The sequence below is a fragment of the Rhamphochromis sp. 'chilingali' genome, assembly GCF_963969265.1.
Source record: "Rhamphochromis sp. 'chilingali' genome assembly, chromosome: 11".
Lineage (NCBI taxonomy): Eukaryota > Metazoa > Chordata > Actinopteri > Cichliformes > Cichlidae > Rhamphochromis > Rhamphochromis sp. 'chilingali'.
The window spans coordinates 8,371,283-8,386,561 of NC_137938.1; the positions used below are offsets into that span (position 1 = coordinate 8,371,283).

The window sequence follows — 15,279 nt, forward strand, 5'->3', positions numbered from 1 at the left end:
ATAATATATTTAGCTACATCTCCAGTAAGTATGTTGTCCCATGGTTGGAGGTACTCCAGTCTGGTAGTCCTTTTTTGGCTTTGTCCCAAGTGCTAGTTGAGGTGGCCCTCCAGAGCAGAGTTCCACCAGCTATTATCGTTGAGCTGAGTCAGTGTGACCATTAGAAGAAACACCTTTGTAAGAGGCAGCTGAATGATATGAAGGACCTCAACAGCAGTAGTCTGGTCGGTCTGTAGGTAGACAAGTGCAAGACTTAAAAATGAAGGGGCAAGGACTAGCTAAAAAAGCACAATAGACACAACAGGGAGTGCAGTGTTGAAGATTTAAAAGGCCCATTATGGTTATTGCACTGGTCATGTCGCATGCAAATGTTGATGCCACTATTTAGTCCACTACTGAGAGCGCAGGTACTTAGTATTCTGAACCATAGGTATGGCCACTCAGACAAAACCTCTACATCAGTGCCAGTATAGGAGTAGAAGTTGTTGAAATCAGAAACAACAAAACTGCAGATTTTTCTTTGTAAAGTCTCATCTTCTTAATCTCATGTAAGACCTGGGAAACTCTGAACTTCAGCACTGATGGCGATAAAAACTGACACAATCATACACTCATGGTTTTTGTCAATCGATATACAGTCACTTGAGCCATGCGCTGTTATTCAACGACAGCAACACTAGGGTATAATGGGGCCCTAAGGTGATGTATCAAGCCTAGAGCAGGTGCTTGCTTGTGTTTTTAGGTGGGCAGGTAAGGTGTACTCTGCGTTTGTACCCCATGATCAATCAGGTCACAAACTTATATTCTAACGTCCGGGCCCATTGATGGTGGAACATTTGGCAAAAATCACCTGAACGGTGGTGCATACCATGGATAAGCCGATGGCACACTAAAATTTCTATCTGAGAATTCAATCTTCGCACACTACTTGCATGTCAAATTAAGAGCATCGTGATGTTTTTTTTTCCACTTCCCCAAAATGCAATTCAAGTTGAAGGGCAACTGGTCTGACAAAGGTCCTGTATGAATCACAGATGCACCAGTGGGAAACTAGTAATTGTTGATTCTTGCAGGAGCACTGTAGGTTGCAGTACTGTAGCTGGGTTTATAAATGGTATAACTTCAAGTTATACAAATCTTTTAACTGCATGAGAGGTGACACACTCTTTGTTATTGCTATGGTAAGCCATCCATTGCCAATCTATCCACAATTCACTAGAATCTCTACTCTTACAGTATTGATCAGAAATAAGTGAAACTTGCACACATAGGGAAATGGGGGTTTTATGGATCAGCGGCGGGAGCGTGTTGGCAGTCAGACTATCTACATGCCTACCTATGATACAGCCGATCTTTTGGCTACTCTTGCTTGTACTGTTGTTGGTCCATCAGCCTACCACAGAGAAAAGTGGAGTTATATAAACAACTGTAGAGCTTCTCCATAGGCAAATGTGTCAGCAAAAGACGGGTACAGTAGCAGCCTTGGTCACACAGGTCTAGAGATTGGACAGAGACCCCGTGGAAATCTCTGGTCACAAGGGAAAGATGTCATCCCCAACCAGTTGCCAATTGGTTGTTGGAGGTTAGTGGCTGGCAACAGGTGAAAATGGTCACAAAATGGGTGTTGTACCAAAAAAAACACTTGTGAATGCTTTGTTCACAAGCAGATTGCCTGTAATTTCCAGTGATTTGTCAACACTCACTATTTACTTTCCAAGTGGTAGTGACAATTGAAGAATTTAACTTTGCATCAAAGTTACAGTTTCACTGCCACTTGGCCAATTTCATGCTACGGACTGCCAGTAACTTCTAGCAAACACTTTGATCATAAAATGAATGAGCTACTATGTCATTGATATTCTGATTCTAAATGTATTCCTCTTCCATAGACAGTAACAGTAGTGAAGAGCACTTATCCTTAGTGGTTAGTTGCAGTTTGTGTTTGCTTTTTATTGCATTTACCACATTTAACTTCTCAGGCAATAGTACAAGAAAGCATTGTGCTGGTCAGTGTCAAGAAATGTACCATTTAGGCTTTGGCTTTTGCACCATCTGCACAGGCTGTGTAGATGGCGTCACTGCTGTCTGACGTCCCTATCCAACCCATACAGTCCTGATATCAAGTATGTATGGTCAGTCACTTTTTAAACACATGCTGCGTTCACAGCAGCAATGGTCCTTCACTGTACATATTGGCCCGACTAGGGTGTAAAACATATCTATCTCCTATACCATTCTCAAACTTTAATACAATAGGAAGTTTTTAATCCTGCAAATGTTATGCAGTCTCTCACTCGCCTTCCACCCACACAGGAGTAGGAAGAAAGAAATTCAGTCCTGGACATATCCCTCAGGACCAGTCTGAAGGGAGGGTGAAATGTGTGGTCATTGAAGGCTAATAACACTATATCCAGCAAGGGTAGGGTCAGCACCCTCAACACTAACCAACAATGGACAAACAGAGAAGAACATTAAAGACTGCAGTTTTTCACAGTCTTATCAGATCAACAGTGTGGTAGCCCAATTGGATTTGTTCGGGTATGCCTATTGGCTAGTACATCACTGTACCCACAACTAAGCCCATATAGACGACTGAACCCATTGTCTCTTATGTGCTTGCTGTAACTGATAAGACTTCATCTAAGAAGGAGCTGGTTAAATTTCTATTAGATTGCTATGTTTCTGGCAAATATTTCCTTTAAATTCAATAACCACTGTCAAGAGACATGGAAAAGACTGACATATATAGCTGACTACATAGTAGAATTACCATCCATGCATTTTCTTAACGACTTGTGTGTTGAAGCCTATCGTGTGTCACGGGGCTGGAAGTAGGGCCTGGACAGTCAAGGCTGAAATAGAAAGACAGACAACATCCACTCTCACATTCACATCTATGGCCAATTTAGAATCACCAGTAAACCTAAAATTCATGTCTTTGGACTATGGGAGGAATCCGGAGAAGAGAATACACACAAACAGACACCCCATCTGGGCAGTGAATTCAAACCCATACCTTCTTGCTTTGAGGCAACATTTCAAAGAGCTGCTTGTTTTTCTGGTCTTTCTGACCAAAGTTCTCTACACTAGCAACCACATTTGGGTATATACTCTAAAGCACTTTATTCTGTTCACTTAATCTCTTATACAACCAACTTTAAATCACTAATTAGCCGAATATGCATGTCTTTGGACTGCAAGAGGAAGTTGGAGCAACTACACAGGCACAGGGACAAGTGGCAAACTTAATACAGCACGGTTCCAATCGAGCAGGAGATTTGACCCAAAACCTTGCTTCCGTGGGACGATGCCAACTACTCCACCACTGTCAAAGCTGTTTAAAAAATAATCAAGGGAAATACATGGACCGAGCTGACGTCTATTAGCTAAAGTTCTTGACAGTCCCTGTCCTTAATGCACACCATGTATTTTAAACTGGTGCCTCACACCGAGCTTTACTTATTAGTAAGTAATTGTTAAGCTGAAAGGCCAACATGTGTCCAATCTTACGGAGTGTGCACTCGGGAAACATAGTCAGTGGCGTTGTATGACTTTGAGGAATGTCGAGCTAATTAACCATTGTCGTACAGTCTAGGCCTGTATGACTGGGTCCTTATTTATTTAATCCTAGACTGCATCATTACTGTCAAAATAGTGGACAAGCCATGTGGTTGGTGATCACATGTCTGCAAAACCTCAATAGGTGTTTTGCACTTTTTAGGATTTTCCGCCAAAGTGTACATAAATGACTTGGGGTTTAAGAGTTGGCATTTATGCAACTGATGTCACCAGCACAAAATTTCAGTACCCATTTTGCTTCACTTCTTGGGGGTTGTCCCTTTTCTTCATATACACTCTAGGGATTTGACCAGACATGATTTTCACCCATTGACAGATGGGAAATAGACTCCCACTGGTAAAGAAAATGGATCGATGGGTGGAAGTTACTAATAAAACTGTATGACAAGGATTTAATACCACAAAAAGTATCTATGATGTATTTATCATTTAAGGGCTGGACTTTTTTTGTTGTTGTTGTTGTAGGAAAGTGGGGGGAAAAATCATCTGGGCAAGTGCATGCCAATTATGTTGCAATACCAATTGCTACCACCGTGCTAATATGGCTCCATGTTCCAGTGCTTTGTCTGGCTTGTTCCAAATTGCACTTATTCTTATGGCAGCCAGTCACTGACCCTCGTCTGATCACTTCTGCAACAAACTTATCAGTCACAATCACATCTTTAGAAAATGCTTGTTAGTTTATTTTTAAGTTCTCAACTTAAGGAACCAATCTGCTTGACAGATTATCAGTAAACATTAGATCCCCCCATCACCCCACCCAGCGTTGCAGACACATAGGGGTATGCCTTTCCAAGTTGTGTCATTTTCCAAAACTGACAATGCAATAACTTAGGACTGCTAATTTATGGGAAAAACCATAATCTCAACTATTTTGGTCACTGTCCTGATCTTGTATTATTAACATAATTATTCATTGACTTTGCAAACATTGTTTACTAGGTTAAACTTAAAAAATGTGACTTTTATAGGGTATATCCAGAAACGTTTAATACAATTCAAATGAAAAACATTAAAGTGGTGAAAAAAAATATTTTTAGGAAGTGGGTGACACAGGGTTATCCAGTAGGAAGTTTGGCCCAAACTAGTTGGTGTTTCTGTAAAGTCACAACAAACATTGGCCTCTGCCCTCCTGGAGCTTCTACCACACAATGTGTGTGCTGGCAGATGGGGATAAAGAAAGGCCTAGACAATAACTGACTCATGTTGCTTGGAAGAACTGCACAGTAGCCTCTGGGAGAGCAAAGGAGAGCCAAAGCAAACAGCAAATGTACACCTCAGTTGGGCACTGTTGAAAGGGACCAGCTGAGAGACCCTTAGGGACAAGCATTATGGTCCTTTTACAGGTTCACTTTGAGAAATCTTAAGCTGAACTGAACAGAGATTGATTTGGGGGGTTTAGAGTGGGGTGAAAGAACAGAACTCTTAATGGGTGTGCTTGATTTACTAAAATATATATTTTTTTAAAATAACATTTTATCACCATTTTCTTGTTTACATAATTACTGAAAGCCAAAATCATATTTGAAAATTAAAATCCATGCCCATTTTAGACAGCATTTGCTCAGATATGTGGAAATATGAGACGGCAGATATAACTGAGGTATCTCTCCTCATTTCCCATGGTATTCCCACCACTTTCCATCCACATGAACAAGCACAGCGTCACAAAACCCCTCCAGGCCAGAGAAATGGAGGTGGGTGGTGGGGTTTCTTTATCCAGATTGGCTTTTTATGGACAGTCTTGGGATTTGAGCCGATGACCCAAGAGCCACAGGTATACTGACTGGGAAGACTTTTATTAAGTATGGTTTTTCTACCATTTCAGACAGGATCAGTTTAGTTTTCCAGAATAGTAGGAAATTACATAACATAATCCCCAGAAAGTCATGCAGGAGAAGATAAATATCTATGGGGCAAACCTTGACATTAGGGAAAAAGACTAAAATGGTCAGATCTCCACTTTCTGATATTTCTAGATTGAATCCCACATGACAAACAGTGATCTAACGAATTCCATATCAGTGGAGCCTTTTCTTGCTGCTTGGGGGTGTAAAATCTGGTCAGAAACAGTTGAACATTAATTTGCAAAACTTTTGTAGTACACATTTAATTTCATCGAATGACTTATGGTTAATTATCCAATTAACTGCCTATTCCTTAAAAGGTTCATATGTTAGGAGCATGAGAGCACCAGTAAAATAGCCCAATGTCTGGTCACACTGTTATCAGACTGATCCACGAGCTCCTGTTCAGTCTTTTGAACATTTTTTCCCTCCTATGGGAACTGGTTCTCATGTGCCTTCTCAGCCAAAGGGTTTTTTTTTTCTTTTTTGTCTGGCTCACCAGCAGAAGAAGAGGTGGCGCCATTTTGTGTGCAAGTCTTGCACACAAAATGGTTGTATGCGACTTGTTAACCCTTTAAATACCAACCACATCCTGCACAGCAGACAAGTAGGCACATAGGTCTGAGTGCCCAGATAAGTTTGGTGATGCTCGTGCAACATCAGCAGAGTACTGAAACTGCACAGGGGAGCAGGAAAGCCCCACTGAGGACTTCATTAATGGGCGCAGTCACCGTCAGCGCAAGAGGTACAGGGTGTTTGTTACAGCACGTAGGGAGCGCAGGAGCAGCAGCTGCAGCAGCACGCAGAGAACCGCAGCGCGGTCGCCCGGAAGAGATCCTCCTACCGCCCAGCCAGACTCTGAGAGCCATAGAACATGAAGGGGCGGGCTCAATTGGATTCCTCGCACATTGTCATTGGTTGTTAGCAGATATTGTGTAACATGCGCAGAATTTCGGGCACACTGTCCGTAATTGCGCAAATTCAGATAATGGAGGCGGATCTAGCACTGCTATCATCGACAAAGCGAGCTGTGTTGCACCGGACTTAAAATAAAACGCTTTAGTGTCTTTGACTGAACAACCTCCATTAGCTCACTGAAAGGAAAATAGAAAGATTATCCTGACGGTATTGCACAGGAAGACGGAAGACATCGACAAGGAGGACTGCCGCTTTCTCTTTACACTGGCAAACAAAGCCGATGCTTCAATGGGAGCCTGTTGAGTGGTTATTACAAGACGGGACATCTAGCTGATAAACCACAGGGGAAGAGTGGCTGTGATGCACGCAAGACCAGCGCGGAGCTTTGATCTGGTAAGGGGGTCGTGCTAAAGACCAGCCGCAGCGTAGCCATTAGCTGTTGGGTGCCAATGCTAGCTAGCACGGTGCTAGGCACTAAGGTAGCTACTGTCAGAACATCGGCTATCGTCAATGTAAAATTAACAGACACGTGGCTGGAGTCGAGAGCCGCACCGCTGCCCTATTCGTGGTTTTGTTGACCCGAATGCATCACAGCGCTTTGTTTTGGTCTGCACTCTTGCGTCCAGGCTCGCTAAAAAAAAAAAATCAGTGTCTAACATCAGGGCAAGAGGAGCACAACGAATTCAGATGGTCACACAATAAATGATGTAAAGCGCTAATCTGTCTAACCCAATTTAACAGAAAATAGCCTGTACACTGGAGCTGTTTTTGTACTCTTAAGTGTGGGCTCGTTAATCTAAAGGGTCATTAGTAATATGCATAATAAACCCATGTGGTAAAACACATCTATATATTGCTTTACCTGCCAGTGGTTCATTAGAGCTCAGGTTGCTGTTGGAACGGTAAGACAGGTGTGTGGTTTAACCCACTGTTATAATGAGGTATAGTGGGCAGACCTGCTATTTATTTACACTATTTAACACAATAGTTCTGCCCCATATTAGCTCAGCTTTCTGTTTGTTATTAATGTGGTCACAGTGTTGGTGTTCTCTGTGACCCTCCAACAACAAATGCACAATAAAATTGATATTGCTAGTAATTTCATTTAAAAAAAAAAGAAGTTACTTTGTGGTTTGTATCAGATTTTACAATAATAATCAAATAAGTGCACTTTTAAAGTTTTCTTTAAAAAAAACAACAACTCTTACTCTTAAATTTTACCTCAAAAAACGAGTTGAATGTGATAGTTAACAACATTTTTTTAATCATCCTAGAAAGCTTAAGGTTTAGACTAATAGCAAAAATAGTGAAAGGGAAACACCTGGAAATACCTGGATTTCATATAATATCAGTTTATCATACTTGTTCCGTATACATGTTTTCTTGTAAACTGCTCTAATTTTATTCATATACATATTGCCTTTCTCATGGCTAGTTTCGTTGTCATCAAAAATAGTGTATTATTTGCTCAAAAGGTGACAGAACTGTTTAATGAGTAAGGTATTTTAGCATTTGTTTAAAGATCACATTTTGGTTTTTATGACACTGAGCTACACAAATAATTTGCTATTTGACTAAAAAGCTTTTGTTTTTGTTGTTGTTTTTTGTGGATAACAGGTCAACACCATGTTAGTTAATAAATACCAGATTCATAGTGCATTCATTGTACCTCTTGAAACAGTATCCATAATGAAACACCTGAAGCCAAGCTATTTGGCCTGAAGCAACTTTAAAGATTTGGGAGGGAGAATCTGCTTAGGTGCTAGCATTTACTACTATTAATATTATTATTATTATTATTAGTTGTAGTATTGTTATTTGTATTTTAGGTTGTTGTGGAAAGTGACATGATACCTTATGAAGTTCTATTAGCTATTTTGTAACATCTTGTGAAATCAAGAGTCCTATATCACTTAACCATTTGTCACCAAGGCAGTTTGAAGGCCAGTTGGGACTTATTTTGCCTCAAGTCAAACCAGATCCTTTGCCCCAAAGGAACTGGTGGGGACTGCCTAGTGTAGAGATCCTGCTCCATAAAATATTTACATACAGGCTCAATGTAACTGTAAAATTGCAAAAATACACTCATCCTTAGATTTACTCTTCTGGAGTGTACTTTAATAATTTGACCTCAGATATGTTCTACATCTTTTACACCGTCATGGCAGGTGGAACATTCTCAATTTATCAGCAGAAGGTCTTTGTTTTTAACCGGTGTTTTGTTAAGTTCAGTTTTAGTTTTGTTTTGTAACAGTTCATGAGTGCAAAGAGCACTAATTGGTCATACTGGTTTTGTTTTTGTTTCATACTTGTGCTTGAAGGTTTAATTTTCACTGTGACACAGCAGCCTAGACATGGCTAGGGTGCTATATAGTTGTAAATTTTTACTTAAGACAAGAGTCCTCTAACACCCCCCAACACTCCTCAGTTTGTTATCTGCCACTTGTGTTAGCTTGAGCCTTGATCCTTGTCCTTGGTGAGTTTTGTTGAAATAAAACAAAGCTCTGCAAGCATGTGAAGTTTTATATAAGTTGGGTCTAATTTATTGACAGCTATCATTGGTCAGAGTTTTTTGTAACTCACCACAGTTGGATGTTTTGACACATTTAAAATGTGCTGATCATTCGATCTTGTTTGTTACTGCTGCACTAAATTATAACAGAATTTACTTTAAGCTTTGTTAAAAATCAAATCAGCATTTGAATCAATTCAGCTAGTAGTTAGTAAGCACACCAGTGTAGAATTGTTTTGGGTAGTCCAGTTGCAGGAGTTGGAGAATGAAGGTGGTAGATGTGGATATGGAATTCATATGTGCCTCTGTCCTATTTTGTGTGTTGGTTTGCAATTGCATTGAGGGAGTGTGCACAGTACCCGAGTGGTGGAAGACTGAAAAAGGCACCTTGTTAAGATGGGCTTCACAACAGTTCTTCTGTGGGTTTAGATGTAAGTAATATTTATTCATTGGTGGCACCGTCCTGTTTTCCTTTTGTTGTTTCATTGACATTTCCAGAATCCCGCATTTGTTTTGTCTTGATCACAGATTCGGACTATAATGGCCTTTTTCCACTAGTAGCTACTTGACTCGACTCTGTTTCGGTTACAATTGAGTTCTATCTAATATGCGAGGGGTACATATAGCAATGCAGCCAAAAAGTCCTGTGATGTCATTTGTATGCGGAGGATGCTGAGGCAATGGTACACCTGCTTCTCGATATATGGCTTTTTGTTTCTGTCATGACTAGTGGTGCAACGGATCAAAAATCTCACAGTTCAGATCGGATCACGGTTTTAAGTCACGGATCGGATAAATTTTTGGATCAGCAAAAATAGAAAAAAAGGCAAAAATTCGACTCCCCATTTACTCAAGTATTTTTTGCCTATTAAAAAACATTCAACTGAAGACTCATTCCACGGACTTATATAAAAACAAATTAAAGTGCAATAGGTTTGAAAAGGCTGGTTTCAGTCATAATGCAAATGTACTGTTTATAAGATTGGGGAAACCTGCAGTCAGCTGAGACTGAAGAAGTTACTTGGATGAGTGACAAAACGTTTCTCCCACAAAACACTACGTCCAGATGAACAGAATCAACTTTTGGAGATAAAGTGTAATATGGACATTATGGACCATGCTGGGCATCCTCTGCATCCTCTGCACATGGCCATAAACAACCAGAGGAGTCTGTTCAGTGACGGGTTGCTTCTCCCAAAGTCAAGGACCAGCAGACTTAAGAAGTCCTTCGTCCCACACGCCATAAAACTGTTAACTCCTCGCTGGAGGGGAGAGGAAGGGGAAACGGGAACAAAGGAGGGGGGAACAAGTAAGCTGTAGTGCCTTAGTTTTTGTTAATATCCAGCTGTGTAATAGACTCACAATACTTGAAATGTGCCGTTCCCTTGTATTCTTATTCCTATTTATTCTATTTATCCCTTTTGTATTCTCTGTATTTATATATGGTATATTTCTGCTCACATTCTGCAACTTCTGTCAGTGCTGTGCTACTGGAAACTGAATTTCCCGGAGGAACCCATCCGAGGGATAAATAAAGTTTCATCAAATCTAATGTAATCTAAAGGGCAGTACAGGGCTTTGTATCTACCACTCCGCTGTGATATAACGAGCTGTCACGGTCACGTGGCTTTCCGTTGCCCTGGAGGTCCACCCGTTTGTAGTTAGAGCAACAGAAGATGCCTGGGACAGTTCAGCCATACCCTTAAACTTTTCCTGCTCATACATGCTTGGAATGATCTTGTCACACTGAAGTGGACGCGCAACGAGATATCATAGCGTGGCTCAAGCACGTTCATCACAGTTTAAACCCCCTGTTTTGCACAACGGAATACGGCCTCCCATCTGCAGCTAAACACCCCAGTAGCTTTTGTAATAGCTTTAGCCCGGTCGGATTGGGCAACAAAAGCCTGCTTAAATGCCGCAAGCTCCTCTGCTCCGCCACTTGGACCACTAGCACTGGCCATAACTACCGCTTGACAGACTGACCACGCGCACCATACACATACTTTTCTTTTTCGAATCTTCGGATCACGTGCGTACCGAACCGTGGAGTGGGATCGGTTCGGATTTCGGATCAACCGTGATCTGTTGCACCACTAGTCATGACTGATTGATTGATTGATTGATTGATTGGGTGACGCCACTGACTAACCTACAGTCTGTTGACAGCATATTGTGGGATCACCTCAGATTGCTTGGCCCTGGCCGAGTAGGTACTAAAACAGGAACTTGTACCTGTTAAGACCACGTAATGGATAACCCTAAAAACTGAGTCAAGCCATTCAGAGCTGACCAAAGTAGATACTAGTGGGAAAAGTACCTACTCGGGTTGACTCGTTACAGATAGACTCAACTCAACTTGGATCGACTGGTTTTCCATTACAATCCAGTAGTACCTTGATTGCGTGCAAATAGCTGCCATGTTGGGTTGAAATATGTACGAGTCTTAGGCTTTACCATCATTACAATGATATGTCATTATAGGGTTCTCAGAAAATCAAAGATTATACAAAAGCTGAGACTTTCTGCAAAATGTTATCCAGTTGCTTTGCTTTCTATTTTGTTTCCTTCTGCTCCTGTTCCAGTAGGTTATTAGAGAGGGGTGAAAGTGCATGGTGCTAGAGGAGAGGACTGGATTTGTTAAAATGCAAAAACAAACTTTTCAAAAACAGGAAGTTTAAGATTCACTGCAAGTCAAAATCATGCTTGAAAGCTCCCTCCTCAGTTCCCTTGGTACTTCCTGTACTTCTCGTGTGTATTAACTGCCACAGCTCCACTAAAACACTCTTGGATAAAGAAACTGAAATGAGGGGTGGGGTTTCTTTGTCCAAATTGGCATTTTACATCCAGTTTTGGGATTTAGGCCCATGACCTTGGAGCCACAAGTACACTGACAGGCAAGAGCTGCAATGAGTGTGAAGTTTTCAGACAAGATCTGTTTAGTGCTTTTTCCACAATCAGAGACATTATTAAAGACTTCCCAGAAAGTCTGCAGGAGAGTAAACAGTTTATAGTGAAAATCCTGAAATTGGGGAATAAAATGGTCAGGTGTCAAGCTTTAGCATTTTTCTAACAAGAATACATGGATTGAATCTCACTTGAGAAACATGTATCTAACCAGTTCCTTATCAGTGGAGCGTTTCATTGCTGCTCCCCTCGATGGCAGGTCTACTTTACTCAGTCATGTAGTAAAGCAGCTCAGTCTGTCTAGTCACAAAGTGTCAGACTGATGCAGGAGCTCCTGTTCAGCCATTTGAACATTTTATCTGCTCTGTAGTAGTTTTTTTTTGTTTTTTTTGTTGTTGTTGTTGTTGTTGTTGTTGCTGCTGCTTGTTTTTGTCCGCATGGGCACTCGTTCTTGTGTGCCCTTGCAGCCTAAGGGAGTTTGTGTAATAGGCCAGGAGAAGAGAAGAGGGTGCCATTTTGTTGCAAGTCTTGCACACAAAATGGTTGCTTCTTGTTAACCCATTAAATGCCTATCACATCTTGCATAGCAGACAAGAAGGTGTATTGGCTTTGCAGCATTTGGACTGACCTAGTAAGCACAATACCTCAGTAATGGTATACTGGAAAAGAAGGGCTAAATTATGATCAGCACAAAAGATGATCTTTACAAAGCCAACTTTACTGGTTGTTAACAACCATTTCTAATTATTGCTACAGAAAGAAATCTTCACAGTGGCTGATCTGTGAGATTAGTAGCAAGTAGGATTCATTTGTTGATAATGCTAACCATCCTTTGTTCTTTTGCTGATATTTGTTTTAGCTCAATCAGACTAAGACTGTAAATGTGGGCTAAACCACAACTTTTTTTTGTGCCATGGACCGGCCTTTAAGGTGTTACGGATAAATACAAAAAAATAAAACCAGTACCGGTACAAAAAAAAAGCAAGATTTATTCATAACACATGTGAAAATACCCAGGGAAACTGAGTTAACGATAAAAACCCTGAAACCATTAATTTCACACCCAAGCCTCATCTCTCGCGGCCCGGTACCAAACGACTGGTCCGTGGCCCGGGGGTTGGGGACAGTTTAGACAGTGCGGTAGAAACAATGATATCCTCATCGGTCTTTTGACAAAAAGACAAATGGCACTGAGCATATAGCTTCTCAAAAAGAAAAAGGCAGTAATATATGAAACAGTGGAAACAAACACTTCGAAGTTCTTCCACTAAAGGTCTCAGGGCAACACGCATGAATGTTGATTCTGTTGCAGGCGTTTTGCTTGCTTTTGACAAAAACACATAAAGCAACTAATGAATCTTGGGATATAGTTTTATTTTTTTTATTTTTTTAAAGGTGATGGGATTACATACTAGGATTATTAGGCTAAAATGGCACCACACAGACCACCACAGTTGCCAGCTTGGTAAACAGTGTCTTGCATGGTCTATAGGGGCTCTGTGTACCGGAATATGCTGCTCCTGTAAAGCTTGCATAGTACTTTCTCCTTGCACTTTCTTATTGTAGTCAGATGCTAAAGTGGTGTAAAGAAAATTAAGTTAGTTTAAATTGTGGGGGTCATTGGGGTGAATCATAAATTTTATTGAAGGCTAGAACCGTCACCCAGTTAAGAAATTGCTCACTTTATCTGTGGCCTCGCTTCAGTAAGCAAGGGTAACAAATGACCCCTGCCAGGGTGCAGTCACTACCACAAGATGTTTGTTCTTGCAGATGGGATCAAAATGAGGTCTAGGTAGTAAGTGACTTAGAAAACTGCTCAAGTAGCCACAGGGAGATCAATGGAGATTCTAAGGGGCTCATTATACCCATGGCAAGTGATGTCACAGTACTGACGCAAGGCATGCTTTGTTGTTGTTTTTAGTCATTTATTCATCTCTCAGGTTTTGTAACATCGTACCGGTGCTGAGGCTGGGAAAGCAGAATTGAAGACGATTGCGTTGTTAGTTTGTTTACCGCCATTTTAATGATATCACTGAGGAACTTCAGAGCTCCACAGATTATCCAGAGGGAGATGTTCCAATTCTAAAAAGATTATGTTTTCTGGAAAAATCTTTTACGCCAGATGCCCTTCCTGTTGTGGAGAATTTGTAAGCAAGCAATTCAATCTTTGCTGCCTAGATATCATTAGAGCAGCTAAGAGATTCTCAGCTTTTCAGAGTTTCTGGGGAAAAAAACTTTTAAGAAACTTCTGCAGCTGATTCAGAGGGGGTTTTTGTGAGGAGATTTAGTCTAGCCTCAAGCTTTAATGGTGACACGAAGGACTGTGGTGAACTCTCAACTAGCACATTCAGCAACCAGTGTGGCAAAAGTAATAGCCCTTTTCAATTCGTACCTACTTGGATTGGCTCGACACAACTTGACGCAGTTCGACTCTGCTTGACTCTTTTTCCAATACAGTGGAGTACCACCTAAGGTGCGTGGGGTCATTGTAGCAACATGGCCAAAAGTCCTGGGACATCATTTGAATGCAACACGAACACCACAACAAAGTAGGATGTTGAGGCGTGGTGTACCTGCTGCTTCGGGGTATCACTTTTTGTCACACTCTGCGATTGCAGTGTTGTTTTTTTTGTGCAGTTTGTTGATGTCACAATTCCGGACTCAGAATGCTTGGAACACCAACCAAGTAGGTTCTAAAAATGGAGTCTGGAACCATGTACTACCATCTAAGGGAAAACCGTGACGAACTGTACTGAGCCGACCCGGGTAGGTGGTAGTAGTAGAATCAAGCTATTAAGCCCTTTTTCATTAGTACCTACTTGGAAGAACTCAGCATGATTCATCACGGTATTCAGGGTTTTCCATTAGGTCATAGTACCTGGTACCAGGTACTCTTTGTAGTACCTTCTCAGCCGGGATCCCAAGTGATCTGAGCAGGTACTAAAATGTGACGTCGTCAGACTACGTGCCACTGATTGCCTGGTCAGTGGCGTCATGAGAGTCTCTCGTTTACTAAAATCAAAACCACCCATTTTTTATTTTTTTATTTTTTTTTAAATTCAAAATATTTTTATTGAGTAATTGTGGATACAGTTTACACAGAAAAAAAAAAGAAGAGGGAAGAGATCAGCAAGCCACTGAACATGGGAGGGCGGGGCAGCAGCCTTCCACTTCATCAAAATGGCACGCCTAGCCAGGAGGGAACCAAAAGACGGCACCCTACGCTTTGCTCTGGAAATATACTTATCATCCTCTCTTGTTGTACCAAAGAGAGCAAGTTAGGGGGTTGAGAGCTAGTTTCAAGCCTTGTGCAAAGTGCAGAAAATCTCCTCCCAAAAATTTGCCAGGGCAGGGCAGGTCCAAAACATGTGGGTTAGATTAGCATTATCAGACCTGCATCTGACGCTGCACCGGTCCGTCGTGGTGAAGAGGGAGCTGAGTGTAAAAGCGAAGCTCTCAATTTACTGGTCGATCTACGTCCCTACCCTCACCTATGGCCACGAGCTGTGGGTAGTG

The 15,279-nt window shown here is 41.3% G+C and overlaps 1 protein-coding gene across 1 annotated transcript in view; it reads left to right on the plus strand.

The window, feature by feature from the left end:
* Positions 1-6,139: 6,139 nt before the first annotated feature.
* The window catches only part of znf1035 (zinc finger protein 1035), a 29,616-nt gene continuing 20,476 nt past the window's right edge, over positions 6,140-15,279 (plus strand). The window contains exon 1 of the mRNA XM_080897367.1: positions 6,140-6,737. The gene's annotated coding sequence lies outside the window, so the exon portion shown is untranslated. The remainder of the gene's footprint in view (positions 6,738-15,279) is intronic.